We start from the raw sequence: 14,675 nt of genomic DNA on the forward strand, positions 1-14,675 counted from the left end.
ATAAAAGTTTTAAGACTAAAGATTTAGGAACTTTACCTGAAGTTTTACAAAACAATTGTAACGCCCGTCTTAATTATTCGATTATTTAAAAATATATTTATATATATGATTTACGTGATTTTCATGACTGATATGTGTGAATTTTATGATTCATGAAGTTGAGTGGGTTATATGATTTATAACTGAATTATGAGGGATATTTTGTTGTGGTGATGTTGTTATGTTGTTATGACTTATTTTATTATTAAATAAAATAAGATTTGATAAATAAAATAAGAATATTAAAAATTGGGCTGTGTTGTGAGATGAGCAATTAGTAGTGATAAGAGTAATTAGGAGAGATAAATAGACAACAAAAGTTAGAGAACAGAATACGTACGTTTTTGGAGAAAAAGGGAGAAAAGTCAGAAAAGAGGAGAACCAGAGGGAGAGCTGCGATTTCATCATAACCAGGTAAGGGTGAGACTAATTTTCAATATTATTAAGGGTATAATTCTATAGGATGAATTTAGCATGATTAGGTTAAGTTTTGGTGAGAATTGAGAATTAGGTTTAGGATCAATTTTGATGAATGAATCAAGAACAGATGTTAGATTGATGCAAAATTAGTGTACAGACCTTAGACATGACTTAAGATGATAATTAGATGCTATTTGGATGAAGGAATCATGAATATAGGTGAAAAGTTGTGATTTTTAGGTTTCTGGCCGTACTGACATTCATCGCTCGCACCTGCGAGCAAGAACACTCGCAACTGCGAGCTAGAACCCAGAACTCGCAACTGCGAGCAACACAACTCGCAACTGCGAGTGACCTGTGAGCTCGCAACTGCGAGCAGAATATCTCGCCACTGCGAGTAAATACGTAGGAACCCAGAATGCACACTTTGCTCGCCATTGCGAGTGAAGTTACTCGCCACTGCGAGTTAGGCTGTTAGTTGCCCAAAATTGTCCCGATGCGATCCTTTCGCACGTGTAGTCTTGAGATGACCTTAGAAGTAAGTTAGAGAGCTGTTTAGGATGCTTTCATAAGCTCCAGAAGTCTGTTATGGTGACTGAAATTAGAAGTCTTGCTGCATGAATGCTATAATGATGTTTTATGATATTTATATTGATGTAATTAATTCTTTATGTGAATGCTAACACATTCAAGCGTTGTTAATTGTTGTATGTTGCTGCTGTTTTCTGTTGTCGACTGTTAGTGTCTTGAGGTTGCATGAGTCGGTCTATGTTGTTGGAATTTAAGAAGTTGTCCATGATTATGAGTCGTATGAGTTGTACACGTCGTTGTCTAAGTTGTTGGAAGTTGAGTTCATTGCATACTCATTAAAGTTGGGGGCTTTAGGCCCGGCAGCCTTTGTGCTCATTAAAGTTGGGGGCTTTAGGCCCGGCAGCCTTTGTGCTCACACGTTGAAGAGCCTATTATGCTCATTTGTTGTTGATTGGTACCACATGCATTTGCATATCAAGAAGTTTCATGATGTTTAAGTTGTTAAGTTGTTGTCAAGTTGATAAAGTTGCATGGTCTAGATGAGTTGTGTTGTCAAGTTGTTGTTGAGTTGATAGAGTTGCATGGTCAAAGATGAGTTGTGTCGTCAAGTTGAGTGTTAAGTTGATTATGATTTGTGATGAAAATTAGTAATGATATTTGATGATTGTATTTGTTATGACATGAAAAATATACTGATTGTTAATTGTTGACATGTTATTAATGTTTAAGTTGTTAAATGCATTTTATTGGATTATATGCTTAATGTATTGATTATGAAATCTCACCCCTTCTGCGTATATGTTGCCTCGACCGTGGGTAATGTGCAGGTAATAAAGATTAGGGGCGTTCATGAGTGGACTCTCAGTTGGTGTCTAGGTGCTCTGATACGTAACGGGATGGGGGCTTGCATTTACTTCTATTCCTTACGTGTCTCTTTTATGAACTAATTTATGAGATTTTTCAATAAGGCCTGCGTGCCAAGACTTTTAAATGTTGAACTATTTTCCGCTGCAATAGTTTAAGATTTTTCATGATGTTGAATTTGAAGGATTATTATTATTATCCATTTTATGATTTAAATGAAGTATGTGACATTCCGTTGTGATCAAAATACTCTGATTTTAAATGAAATTTTTATGTTGGGAAAACGGGGTGTTACAATTGGTATCAGAGCAGGTCGGTCCGTCCGGCCAAGTAGTGAGTCGAGTTGTGTCTTTAGGAGTTGGAATACCACTATTATGATATTCCAAATGCTGTGTGTTGTGCAGAGAAGAGACCTGGAGGCTGCGAATCTTATTTGCTATAAGAGGACTAGAATGGCTGGAAGAAATGATGCTGCGATTGCTGCTGCTTTGGAAGCTGTAGCCCAAGCTGTGGGACAACATCCAAATGCTGGTGCTGGTGCTGGTGCGAATGCTGATGTGAGAATGTTGGAGACCTTTCTGAGAAATCATCCTCCTACCTTCAAAGGAAGGTACGACCCTGATGGAGCACAGACGTGGCTCAAGGAGGTTGAGAGAATTTTCAGAGTTATGCAATGTACTGATGATCAGAAGGTGCGTTTTGGAACGCATATGCTGGCTGAAGAAGCTGATGACTGGTGGGTGAGCCTCCAACCTACCCTAGAGCAGGATGATGCAGTTATTACTTGGGCTGTGTTTAAGAGAGAATTCCTAAACAGATATTTTCCTGAGGATGTTCGCGGGAGAAAAGAGATCGAGTTCCTTGAGCTAAAGCAAGGAAACATGTCGGTGACAGAGTATGCAGCAAAGTTTGTGGAGCTGGCTCAGTTCTATCCACACTACACTGGGGACAATGCTGAGTTCTCTAAGTGTATCAAGTTCGAGAATGGTTTGCGTGCTGATATTAAGCGAGCCATTGGTTACCAACAGATCCGTGACTTTTCTGCTTTGGTGAGCAGATGCAGAATCTATGAAGATGACAGCAAAGCTCATTATAAGATTATGAGTGAGAAGAGGGGTAAGGGCCAACAAAGTCGCCCAAAGCCTTACAGTGCTCCTGCTGACAAAGGAAAAGGAAGAGCTAATGATGAGAGGAGGTCAAATAAGAAGGATGCTGGTGCTGAGGTTGTTTGTTACACTTGTGGCGAGAAAGGCCATAAGAGTAATGCTTGTACTAAGGATATTAAACGGTGCTTTCGTTGTGGCAGTAAAGGACATACACTTGCAGAGTGTAAGCATGCGGACATTGTGTGTTTTAACTGCAAAGAAGAGGGTCATATTGGGTCTCAGTGTACGAATCCGAAGAAGACTCAGACTAAAGGGAAAGTGTTTGCTTTGACTGGTACTCAGACTAAAAATGAGGATCGTTTGATCAGAGGTACTTGTTATATTAACAATACTCCTTTAGTTGCTATTATTGATACTGGTGCTACACATTGTTTTGTTTCTTTTGATTGTGCTTCTAAGTTGGGTCTTGCTGTGTCTGATATGAGTGGAGAAATGGTCGTCGAAACTCCAGCTAAGGGTTCGGTGACTACTTCTCTTGTTTGTTTACGATGTCCTTTGTCTATGTTTGATCGTGATTTTGAGATTGATTTAGTTTGTCTGCCTCTGAGTGGAATGGATGTAATTCTTGGTATGAACTGGTTAGAGTACAACCATGTTCTCATTAATTGTTTTAGTAAGTCGGTGCGTTTCTCTTCTGCTGAAGAGGAAAGTGGAGCAGAATTTTTGTCTACTAAGCAACTGAAGCAATTAGAACGCGATGGGATCTTGATGTTTTCCTTGATGGCATCCTTATCTTTGGAGAATCAAGCAGTGATTGATAAGTTGCAGGTGGTGTGTGATTTTCCTGAAGTTTTCCCTGATGAAATCCCTGATGTACCACCGGAAAGAGAAGTTGAATTTTCTATTGACCTTGTTCCGGGAACGAAGCTTGTGTCTATGACACCTTACCGTATGTCAGCTTCTGAGTTGGCTGAGTTGAAGAAACAGTTGGAGGATTTGCTAGATAAGAAGTTCATTAGACCGAGTGTTTCACCTTGGGGAGCGCCGGTATTGTTGGTTAAGAAGAAAGATGGAAGTATGAGGTTGTGCATTGATTATCGACAACTGAATAACGTGACTATAAAGAATAGATATCCACTTCCTAGAATTGATGATTTGATGGACCAGCTGGTGGGTGCACGTGTGTTCAGCAAGATTGATTTAAGGTCGGGTTATCATCAGATTAAAGTAAAAGATGAAGATATGCAGAAGACGGCCTTTAGGACGCGATATGGCCATTATGAATATAAGGTGATGCCTTTTGGTGTGAGTAACGCGCCTGGTGTGTTTATGGAGTATATGAATCACATTTTCCATGCATTTTTGGATCGCTTTGTGGTTGTGTTCATCGATGATATTTTGATTTACTCTAAGACAGAAGAAGAACATGCAGAACATTTGAAAATCGTTTTGCAAGTGCTGAAGGAGAAGAAGTTGTATGCTAAATTGTCTAAGTGTGAATTCTGGTTGAACGAGGTAAGTTTTCTGGGCCATGTTATTTCTGGTAGTGGTATTGCAGTCGATCCATCTAAAGTTGAAGCAGTATCACAATGGGAGACTCCTAAGTCAGTTACAGAGATTAGAAGCTTTTTGGGTTTGGCAGGATACTATCGAAGATTTATAGAAGGATTTTCTAAGTTGGCACTTCCGTTAACACAGTTGACGTGTAAAGGTAAAACCTTTGTGTGGGATGTTCATTGTGAGAACAGTTTTAATGAATTGAAGAAGCGTTTGACGACGGCTCCAGTTTTGATTTTGCCAAAACCTGATGAACCTTTTGCGGTGTATTGTGATGCGTCCAAACTGGGCTTAGGCGGTGTGCTTATGCAAGATGGTAAAGTTGTTGCTTATGCATCAAGACAGTTGAGAACTCATGAACGAAATTATCCTACTCATGACCTTGAATTAGCTGCAGTCGTATTTGTCCTTAAGATTTGGAGACATTACTTGTATGGTTCGAGATTTGAGGTGTTTAGTGATCACAAGAGCTTGAAGTATTTGTTTGATCAGAAGGAATTGAATATGCGACAGCGGCGGTGGCTCGAATTGTTGAAAGATTATGACTTTAGTTTGAATTACCATCCGGGTAAAGCTAATGTTGTTGCGGACGCCTTAAGTAGGAAGAGTTTACATATGTCTGCTATGATGGTGAAGGAATTTGAACTACTTGAACAATTTAGAGATATGAGTTTAGTTTGTGAAATGTCATCTCGGAGCGTTAAGTTAGGAATGTTGAAAATTGATAATGATTTCTTAAAAGATATTAGGGATGCGCAGAAAGCTGATGTTAAGTTTGTGGACTTGTTGGTTGCTAGTGATCAAACTGAAGATAGTGACTTTAAGGTCGATGATCAGGGTGTGTTGAGGTTTCGAGGTAGGATTTGTATTCCAGACAATGACGAGATAAGGAAGATGATTCTTGAAGAGAGTCATAGAAGTAGCTTAAGTATTCATCCCGGAGCTACAAAGATGTATCATGACTTAAAGAAGTTGTTTTGGTGGTCTGGATTGAAACGTGATGTAGCACAATTTGTGTACTCTTGTCTGATTTGTCAGAAGTCGAAGGTAGAGCATCAGAAACCTGCAGGATTGATGACACCGTTAGATGTACCAGAATGGAAATGGGATAGTATATCCATGGATTTTGTGACAAGTTTGCCGAATACTCCTAAGGGGAATGACGCTATTTGGGTGATTGTTGATAGATTGACGAAGTCGGCACATTTCCTTCCGATTAATATTAGTTTTCCTGTGGCTCAGTTGGCAGAGATTTATATTCGAGACATAGTGAAATTGCATGGTGTTCCTTCAAGCATCGTGTCAGATAGAGATCCAAGATTTACTTCTAGATTTTGGAAGAGTTTGCAAGAGGCTTTAGGCTCTAAGTTGAGATTGAGTTCGGCTTATCATCCTCAAACAGATGGTCAGTCGGAAAGAACGATTCAGTCACTCGAAGACTTGTTGAGAGTTTGTGTACTTGAGCAAGGTGGAACTTGGGATAGTCATCTTCCGTTGATAGAATTCACTTATAATAACAGCTATCATTCAAGTATTGGGATGGCACCTTTCGAGGCTTTGTATGGTCGGAGGTGTAGGACTCCGTTGTGTTGGTTTGAGACCGGTGAAAGTGTGGTTCTAGGACCAGAAATTGTTCAACAGACTACTGAGAAGGTGAAAATGATTCAAGAGAAGATGAAAGCGTCGCAGAGTCGACAGAAGAGCTACCATGATGAGCGTAAGAAAGACCTTGAGTTTCAAGAGGGAGACCATGTGTTCTTGAGAGTTACTCCAACGACCGGTGTTGGTCGTGCATTGAAGTCAAAGAAGTTGACTCCAAAGTTTATTGGTCCTTATCAGATATCCGAGAGAATTGGCACGGTGGCTTATAGAGTTGGCTTACCACCTCATTTATCGAATTTGCACGATGTGTTTCATGTGTCGCAGCTGAGGAAATATGTTCCAGACCCATCCCATGTGATTCAGAGTGATGATGTGCAAGTTAGAGACAACCTTACAGTAGAGACCTTACCCTTGAGGATTGATGATCGCAAGATGAAGACGTTGAGAGGCAAGGAGATACCTCTAGTGAGAGTTGTTTGGAGTGGAACGACTGGTGAAAGCCTGACATGGGAGCTAGAGAGTAAGATGATGGAGTCTTATCCAGAGTTGTTTGCTTGAGGTAAATTTTCGAGGACGAAAATTCTATAAGTTGGGGAGAGTTGTAACGCCCGTCTTAATTATTCGATTATTTAAAAATATATTTATATATATGATTTACGTGATTTTCATGACTGATATGTGTGAATTTTATGATTCATGAAGTTGAGTGGGTTATATGATTTATAACTGAATTATGAGGGATATTTTGTTGTGGTGAAGTTGTTATGTTGTTATGACTTATTTTATTATTAAATAAAATAAGATTTGATAAATAAAATAAGAATATTAAAAATTGGGCTGTGTTGTGAGATGAGCAATTAGTAGTGATAAGAGTAATTAGGAGAGATAAATAGACAACAAAAGTTAGAGAACAGAATACGTACGTTTTTGGAGAAAAAGGGAGAAAAGTCAGAAAAGAGGAGAACCAGAGGGAGAGCTGCGATTTCATCATAACCAAGTAAGGGTGAGACTAATTTTCAATATTATTAAGGGTATAATTCTATAGGATGAATTTAGCATGATTAGGTTAAGTTTTGGTGAGAATTGAGAATTAGGTTTAGGATCAATTTTGATGAATGAATCAAGAACAGATGTTAGATTGATGCAAAATTAGTGTACTGACCTTAGACATGACTTAAGATGATAATTAGATGCTATTTGGATGAAGGAATCATGAATATAGGTGAAAAGTTGTGATTTTTAGGTTTCTGGCCGTACTGACATTCATCGCTCGCACCTGCGAGCAAGAACACTCGCAACTGCGAGCTAGAACCCAGAACTCGCAACTGCGAGCAACACAACTCGCAACTGCGAGTGACCTGTGAGCTCGCAACTGCGAGCAGAATATCTCGCCACTGCGAGTAAATACGTAGGAACCCAGAATGCACACTTTGCTCGCCATTGCGAGTGAAGTTACTCGCCACTGCGAGTTAGGCTGTTAGTTGCCCAAAATTGTCCCGATGCGATCCTTTCGCACGTGTAGTCTTGAGATGACCTTAGAAGTAAGTTAGAGAGCTGTTTAGGATGCTTTCATAAGCTCCAGAAGTCTGTTATGGTGACTGAAATTAGAAGTCTTGCTGCATGAATGCTATAATGATGTTTTATGATATTTATATTGATGTAATTAATTCTTTATGTGAATGCTAACACATTCAAGCGTTGTTAATTGTTGTATGTTGCTGCTGTTTTCTGTTGTCGACTGTTAGTGTCTTGAGGTTGCATGAGTCGGTCTATGTTGTTGGAATTTAAGAAGTTGTCCATGATTATGAGTCGTATGAGTTGTACACGTCGTTGTCTAAGTTGTTGGAAGTTGAGTTCATTGCATACTCATTAAAGTTGGGGGCTTTAGGCCCGGCAGCCTTTGTGCTCATTAAAGTTGGGGGCTTTAGGCCCGGCAGCCTTTGTGCTCACACGTTGAAGAGCCTATTATGCTCATTTGTTGTTGATTGGTACCACATGCATTTGCATATCAAGAAGTTTCATGATGTTTAAGTTGTTAAGTTGTTGTCAAGTTGATAAAGTTGCATGGTCTAGATGAGTTGTGTTGTCAAGTTGTTGTTGAGTTGATAGAGTTGCATGGTCAAAGATGAGTTGTGTCGTCAAGTTGAGTGTTAAGTTGATTATGATTTGTGATGAAAATTAGTAATGATATTTGATGATTGTATTTGTTATGACATGAAAAATATACTGATTGTTAATTGTTGACATGTTATTAATGTTTAAGTTGTTAAATGCATTTTATTGGATTATATGCTTAATGTATTGATTATGAAATCTCACCCCTTCTGCGTATATGTTGCCTCGACCGTGGGTAATGTGCAGGTAATAAAGATTAGGGGCGTTCATGAGTGGACTCTCAGTTGGTGTCTAGGTGCTCTGATACGTAACGGGATGGGGGCTTGCATTTACTTCTATTCCTTACGTGTCTCTTTTATGAACTAATTTATGAGATTTTTCAATAAGGCCTGCGTGCCAAGACTTTTAAATGTTGAACTATTTTCCGCTGCAATAGTTTAAGATTTTTCATGATGTTGAATTTGAAGGATTATTATTATTATCCATTTTATGATTTAAATGAAGTATGTGACATTCCGTTGTGATCAAAATACTCTGATTTTAAATGAAATTTTTATGTTGGGAAAACGGGGTGTTACAACAATCACAGGAAGTGATAATCATGATTATCCAAAATGGTAGTGGCTTATGTATGGGGGAATGCAGCCGCCCTTCAAGGGAAATCAAACCATGCCAACACCTTCACTTGTATTTAGAGAAATGATGAGTACTTATCTCATTGATAACATAAACCTGTGCAAGAGAAATCGTGATTGCTTAAATAAATAAAAAACTATGACAACATAGAATAGAGTGCACTAATTACATAATATGTGGTAAAACGTGCAAGCAAGTCCATTGTGTCATTTTAACAAATTGTGCAAATATCCTTCTGATAGCCTATAGCTCACATCCAATTGAAATCATAATGAATGGATTTAATTGACAGGCATCCTTATAAACACACTCAGATTGATAACCTTGCTATATAAGAGCTTGCTTGTAGATGGTAAAACCTTAACCTAATTTCCAAAAAAAATGTGACAAAAAAAAAGGCTCAGGTATATCAGCCATTTTTATGGACATCTGGTTTAACCATGACACTATGGCACCTACAATATACATGATTTGCGCATCCTCATGTATCCATTTCTGCATCATTCACATCAGAACATGAATGACCCTCACTCATCCAATCATTAAATTTAATGATACAACAGATAAGGACTTAATGTGATTGAAGGGTTTCCATGAATTTGTTTTGAAGAGTTTTTGTTCATAACATCTGGTATAAACTAATGAAACTAAACTTTTTTCAATGTCCTTTTCATGTATATTTTTTAAACTCTGATAAACTGCCATTCAGAAAGCGCGTAATCTCTGACCACATTCATTGATAGCTATTTTACCACATACTCATTTTACTAACAGACCAAAGTTCAACAACCATAATTTATTCAGCAACTATTACCCCTGCAACTGAGGGTAAAAATGGATAATAGTCTACCATACCATATATTCAACAACCATATACATTGACATGATCAAACTTCTAGCTTACCATAATTTTTTTCGATGCACGGCAAGTAAATGTCAACCATGTGTTGATTAAGGATTGTTAACTTAATTGGTTGTCCATCATACAAAAAGATTGAGAATCATGATAGCAATTACTATCATATATAAAATTAAGATGAAATGGATTTTCATTATTTATTTGGGTGAATATCTATCTTTTTTAAACATACAAAATATGAGTTGATATAGAAAACTCAAATTGGATGTCGCTGCTGTTCATCGAAAGATAAAATAGGCATCCACAGATTCACATGGTTTACTCTAGAGCGAATATCAAATCCATGAGATTCAAGCTTAAAAAGAAAACATCCTTCAGTAGTATCCTAAATCATTGATTGTAGAAAAAAAAGTATAAACTTATCGACAATACACTTTTAAGTTAAAATTAGAGATTATTTAACTTGCCTCAGAATTGCAGACCTTGTCATTTTTCACATAAAATCTTCACAATAATAGTAATAACTCTCGATGCACATTTATTGTATGCCTGATAGACCATCCTATACCAGTCTTAAACTCACAGGTTCTTGCCAACACTGAACTGAAGCATCTATGAAGCAACATTGTTACACACACAAAATAAATTAATTTTGGCATAAAACAGTAGAATGAAGAGTAATCTTGCGAAAATCATGAACAAAATAATTAACCTCAGCTGATTCAACCAAATCTTCGATAGTTGTAGAAAATTATCAGAGAGAGGGACTGTAATCAAACCAGTAAAACAAATTAGAAACTTTAGGCAAATCATTAGTTAATTTTTTAAATGCACACAAAGGATAGAATAATGGTTATTGTAAAAGCTGCACCCTATAATTTTTTCTAAATCACGGTGGCGCACCGTGATTTTGATAAAGTCACCACAGAAACCCAAAATAAGCTTGGATAAAAAATATACACATCTAAGTATAACCTTATGAAATAAGCTCCTTATAGCAGTCAAAGAAAACTACCTTAAAACTCAATTTAAATTACTTGCAACTTGAAATAATATGAAAAAGGAAGACATTACACATGTAGAGCAGACTCTAATAGATAATGTTGTTTCTTCCTCATTTTCCTTTGTCCCTAGAAGCCACAAACCAAGCTTAGTCGCCTTAAGATTCTGATCGTTCTCATACGTCACTCTGCCTTCATAAAATGATACAGATAATGAGCAAACACCTTTATAGAAATGATTCCTCAAAAAAAAAAAAGAAACTATAGAGAAATGAGAAAATACTCGTGCCTTGGTTGAAGTCAATAGAGAAGAACATAGCAAAGTACCTTGATATAAAGTAAGCTACAATGTGATTCCATAAGTATGCCCACTTGCAAAAATATGTAACACACTTCATATGTTCTTGCCAAATGATTAGCAACACAGAATGAAAAATAATAGCAGATTCATATGTTCCTTTCAAAAACCAAAATCATATGTTAAATAATTAAGAGGTAATTACATATTGTCAAGCAAGATACTACAACAAATATCAGCGACACACACAAAGAAGTGGAGAACAACAAAACATATATAGCTTTAAATCAAGGCAAGCCTGATGCAAATACAATGTTTCAAAAAGCAGGACACAAAAAGGAAAGAACTATAAGTGAAAAACCTGAAGGGGAAAGAAACCTGTAAAAGCATCACCTTCTCATCAAAGCCTCACTCTCCATCATCATCTTCAACATATGAACTCAAACCTAGTCACACTAACTATAAGAGAAGTTACAGCTCCTAAAGAAACAGAAGAAAAAAAATATGCTAGCATAAATTGTGTGAGAAGGAAATAGTAAAATTGAAACCACGTTAAATCACTTCTATCAAATTGCGAAGTTGGTGAGATGAAATAATATTTATAAAAAGATATTGAAGTGATACCAATGAAACAACCAAAAAATACAATTTTCGTACCTTTTTTGCTTATGATTGTAGCTAGTTCTTTGAACAATGGAATGAATAGACAACATGAACGACACAACAATTAAATCAAAACAATAGACATACAAATTTGATAACGTAAACAATCCTCTTAATATACCATAAACAAATACATGTTGCATCACATCTTCAAAATGACCCGGATCTTAAAATACACATAAATCACAAAAATGATTTAAAATCAAAACACGGATTAAGATTTATATTAACTTTCTTCAGTGGAACAGAGGTGAAATTATCACAACATCCTAACCTAATTCAACCTTTATATCCATTCCATTTCTTTCCATCAGCTTTCCCAACCTAATTCAAATTCACGGTAAAACTATATCGCTTCACAAAACTCACCACAACAACGGATATGTTGCTTGGATTCTCTATCGTAAACCTCTCTCTGAATTCAGACCTAAAAATCACAAAACAAAAATCATCAGAATCAAATCGAACTTCAACAGAACAAATTCATAACGTAAACAATCACCCTTCGGTCGCCGAAACCCAAAATAAGCTTGGATAAAAAATATACACATCTAAGTATAACCTTATGAAATAAGCTCCTTATAGCAGTCAAAGAAAACTACCTTAAAACTCAATTTAAATTACTTGCAACTTGAAATAATATGAAAAAGGAAGACATTACACATGTAGAGCAGACTCTAATAGATAATGTTGTTTCTTCCTCATTTTCCTTTGTCCCTAGAAGCCACAAACCAAGCTTAGTCGCCTTAAGATTCTGATCGTTCTCATACGTCACTCTGCCTTCATAAAATGATACAGATAATGAGCAAACACCTTTATAGAAATGATTCCTCAAAAAAAAAAAAGAAACTATAGAGAAATGAGAAAATACTCGTGCCTTGGTTGAAGTCAATAGAGAAGAACATAGCAAAGTACCTTGATATAAAGTAAGCTACAATGTGATTCCATAAGTATGCCCACTTGCAAAAATATGTAACACACTTCATATGTTCTTGCCAAATGATTAGCAACACAGAATGAAAAATAATAGCAGATTCATATGTTCCTTTCAAAAACCAAAATCATATGTTAAATAATTAAGAGGTAATTACATATTGTCAAGCAAGATACTACAACAAATATCAGCGACACACACAAAGAAGTGGAGAACAACAAAACATATATAGCTTTAAATCAAGGCAAGCCTGATGCAAATACAATGTTTCAAAAAGCAGGACACAAAAAGGAAAGAACTATAAGTGAAAAACCTGAAGGGGAAAGAAACCTGTAAAAGCATCACCTTCTCATCAAAGCCTCACTCTCCATCATCATCTTCAACATATGAACTCAAACCTAGTCACACTAACTATAAGAGAAGTTACAGCTCCTAAAGAAACAGAAGAAAAAAAATATGCTAGCATAAATTGTGTGAGAAGGAAATAGTAAAATTGAAACCACGTTAAATCACTTCTATCAAATTGCGAAGTTGGTGAGATGAAATAATATTTATAAAAAGATATTGAAGTGATACCAATGAAACAACCAAAAAATACAATTTTCGTACCTTTTTTGCTTATGATTGTAGCTAGTTCTTTGAACAATGGAATGAATAGACAACATGAACGACACAACAATTAAATCAAAACAATAGACATACAAATTTGATAACGTAAACAATCCTCTTAATATACCATAAACAAATACATGTTGCATCACATCTTCAAAATGACCCGGATCTTAAAATACACATAAATCACAAAAATGATTTAAAATCAAAACACGGATTAAGATTTATATTAACTTTCTTCAGTGGAACAGAGGTGAAATTATCACAACATCCTAACCTAATTCAACCTTTATATCCATTCCATTTCTTTCCATCAGCTTTCCCAACCTAATTCAAATTCACGGTAAAACTATATCGCTTCACAAAACTCACCACAACAACGGATATGTTGCTTGGATTCTCTATCGTAAACCTCTCTCTGAATTCAGACCTAAAAATCACAAAACAAAAATCATCAGAATCAAATCGAACTTCAACAGAACAAATTCATAACGTAAACAATCACCCTTCGGTCGCCGTCTTGGATCCATCAATTTGTGCGTTCAACAAATTGATGCGTGCAAGCGAGTAACTCGCTTAAATGATTGAAGCAGAAAGAAAAAGAAATCGAAAAGGCCATGGTCACAGCAGCAGTGTCGCAGAGAGAAGGAGAGAGGGAGAGAACTGACCGTGCGGTAATACGTGATTGCATAAGGAATGGGGGGAGAGGGTTGGCGGTGGTGACGATGATAAGAGGAAGAAGAAGAAACGCGTGAGAGAAAGAGAGGAAAAATTGTTAGGTTTAGGTTTAAATTAGGTTTCGTAATTAAGATTTAGGTTAGGGTTAAAACAGGTATTTTAGTCATTAGGGTTTAGGAAAAATTAGGGCTTCAAAATTGGCTTGGGACAACTTTTATATATAGAATAGATTGTCTCCATACTCTTTCTCATAAATTTCTATTATATTTATTTAGTCAAGTATATTTTAATTTTAACAAATAATGAATTGATTCAAATGGTAAAGATTTAAATCTCTTAAGTAAATGATAGGTTGACGAAGATTAACCACTGTTAATCGACGGGGATTAATCTCTCATTTTTTTAGTATGAGAAAATTCGGTTTGGAGAAAATAACCAAATTTGTATGCCCTACAAGTTGATCCGCAGAGATTAATCATTGTTAACCAACAGTATAAACAGTAACAAAAAAAAAACAACAGTGTAAACTTAGTACCAATAACATGGTAAATCAAAAACGAAAAAGAAGATTTATTTTCTAAAATTACAAATTAGAGAAGTAAATATAAATGAAAAATGTGTAGCAACTAAACTTAATAAAAAAGATATATTTTTTAGAGGTACAAAACTATTTTATAGGGACCCAAAAATAAATTTAAATGTGTTTATATTTACATTATTTTGAAAAACTGAAGTTTTTGGAGAGGTTGAAAAAACTAAA

The 14,675-nt window shown here is 36.2% G+C and overlaps 2 long non-coding RNA genes across 3 annotated transcripts; both read right to left on the reverse strand.

Annotated features, from left to right (window-relative positions):
- Positions 1-8,812: 8,812 nt before the first annotated feature.
- Positions 8,813-11,777, reverse strand: LOC146931317 (uncharacterized). Of its 2 annotated transcripts, none has more exons than XR_015006637.1 (5): positions 11,058-11,777; positions 10,804-10,918; positions 10,442-10,496; positions 10,197-10,341; positions 8,813-8,913 (listed from the first exon to the last, which is right to left on the reverse strand). It is a non-coding gene; the product is annotated as an uncharacterized LOC146931317 (long non-coding RNA). The 2 variants fall into 2 exon arrangements; XR_015006636.1 differs by having other exon boundaries at positions 10,804-10,922.
- Positions 11,778-13,435: 1,658 nt separating this feature from the next.
- On the reverse strand, positions 13,436-14,060 carry LOC146931318 (uncharacterized). Its single transcript, XR_015006638.1, has 2 exons — positions 13,743-14,060; positions 13,436-13,667 (listed from the first exon to the last, which is right to left on the reverse strand). It is a non-coding gene; the product is annotated as an uncharacterized LOC146931318 (long non-coding RNA).
- Positions 14,061-14,675: the final 615 nt, after the last annotated feature.

This window comes from Medicago sativa, chromosome 4, assembly GCF_051527215.1.
Source record: "Medicago sativa cultivar Bolivia chromosome 4, Bolivia_mono, whole genome shotgun sequence".
In the NCBI taxonomy this organism is placed as follows: domain Eukaryota; kingdom Viridiplantae; phylum Streptophyta; class Magnoliopsida; order Fabales; family Fabaceae; genus Medicago; species Medicago sativa.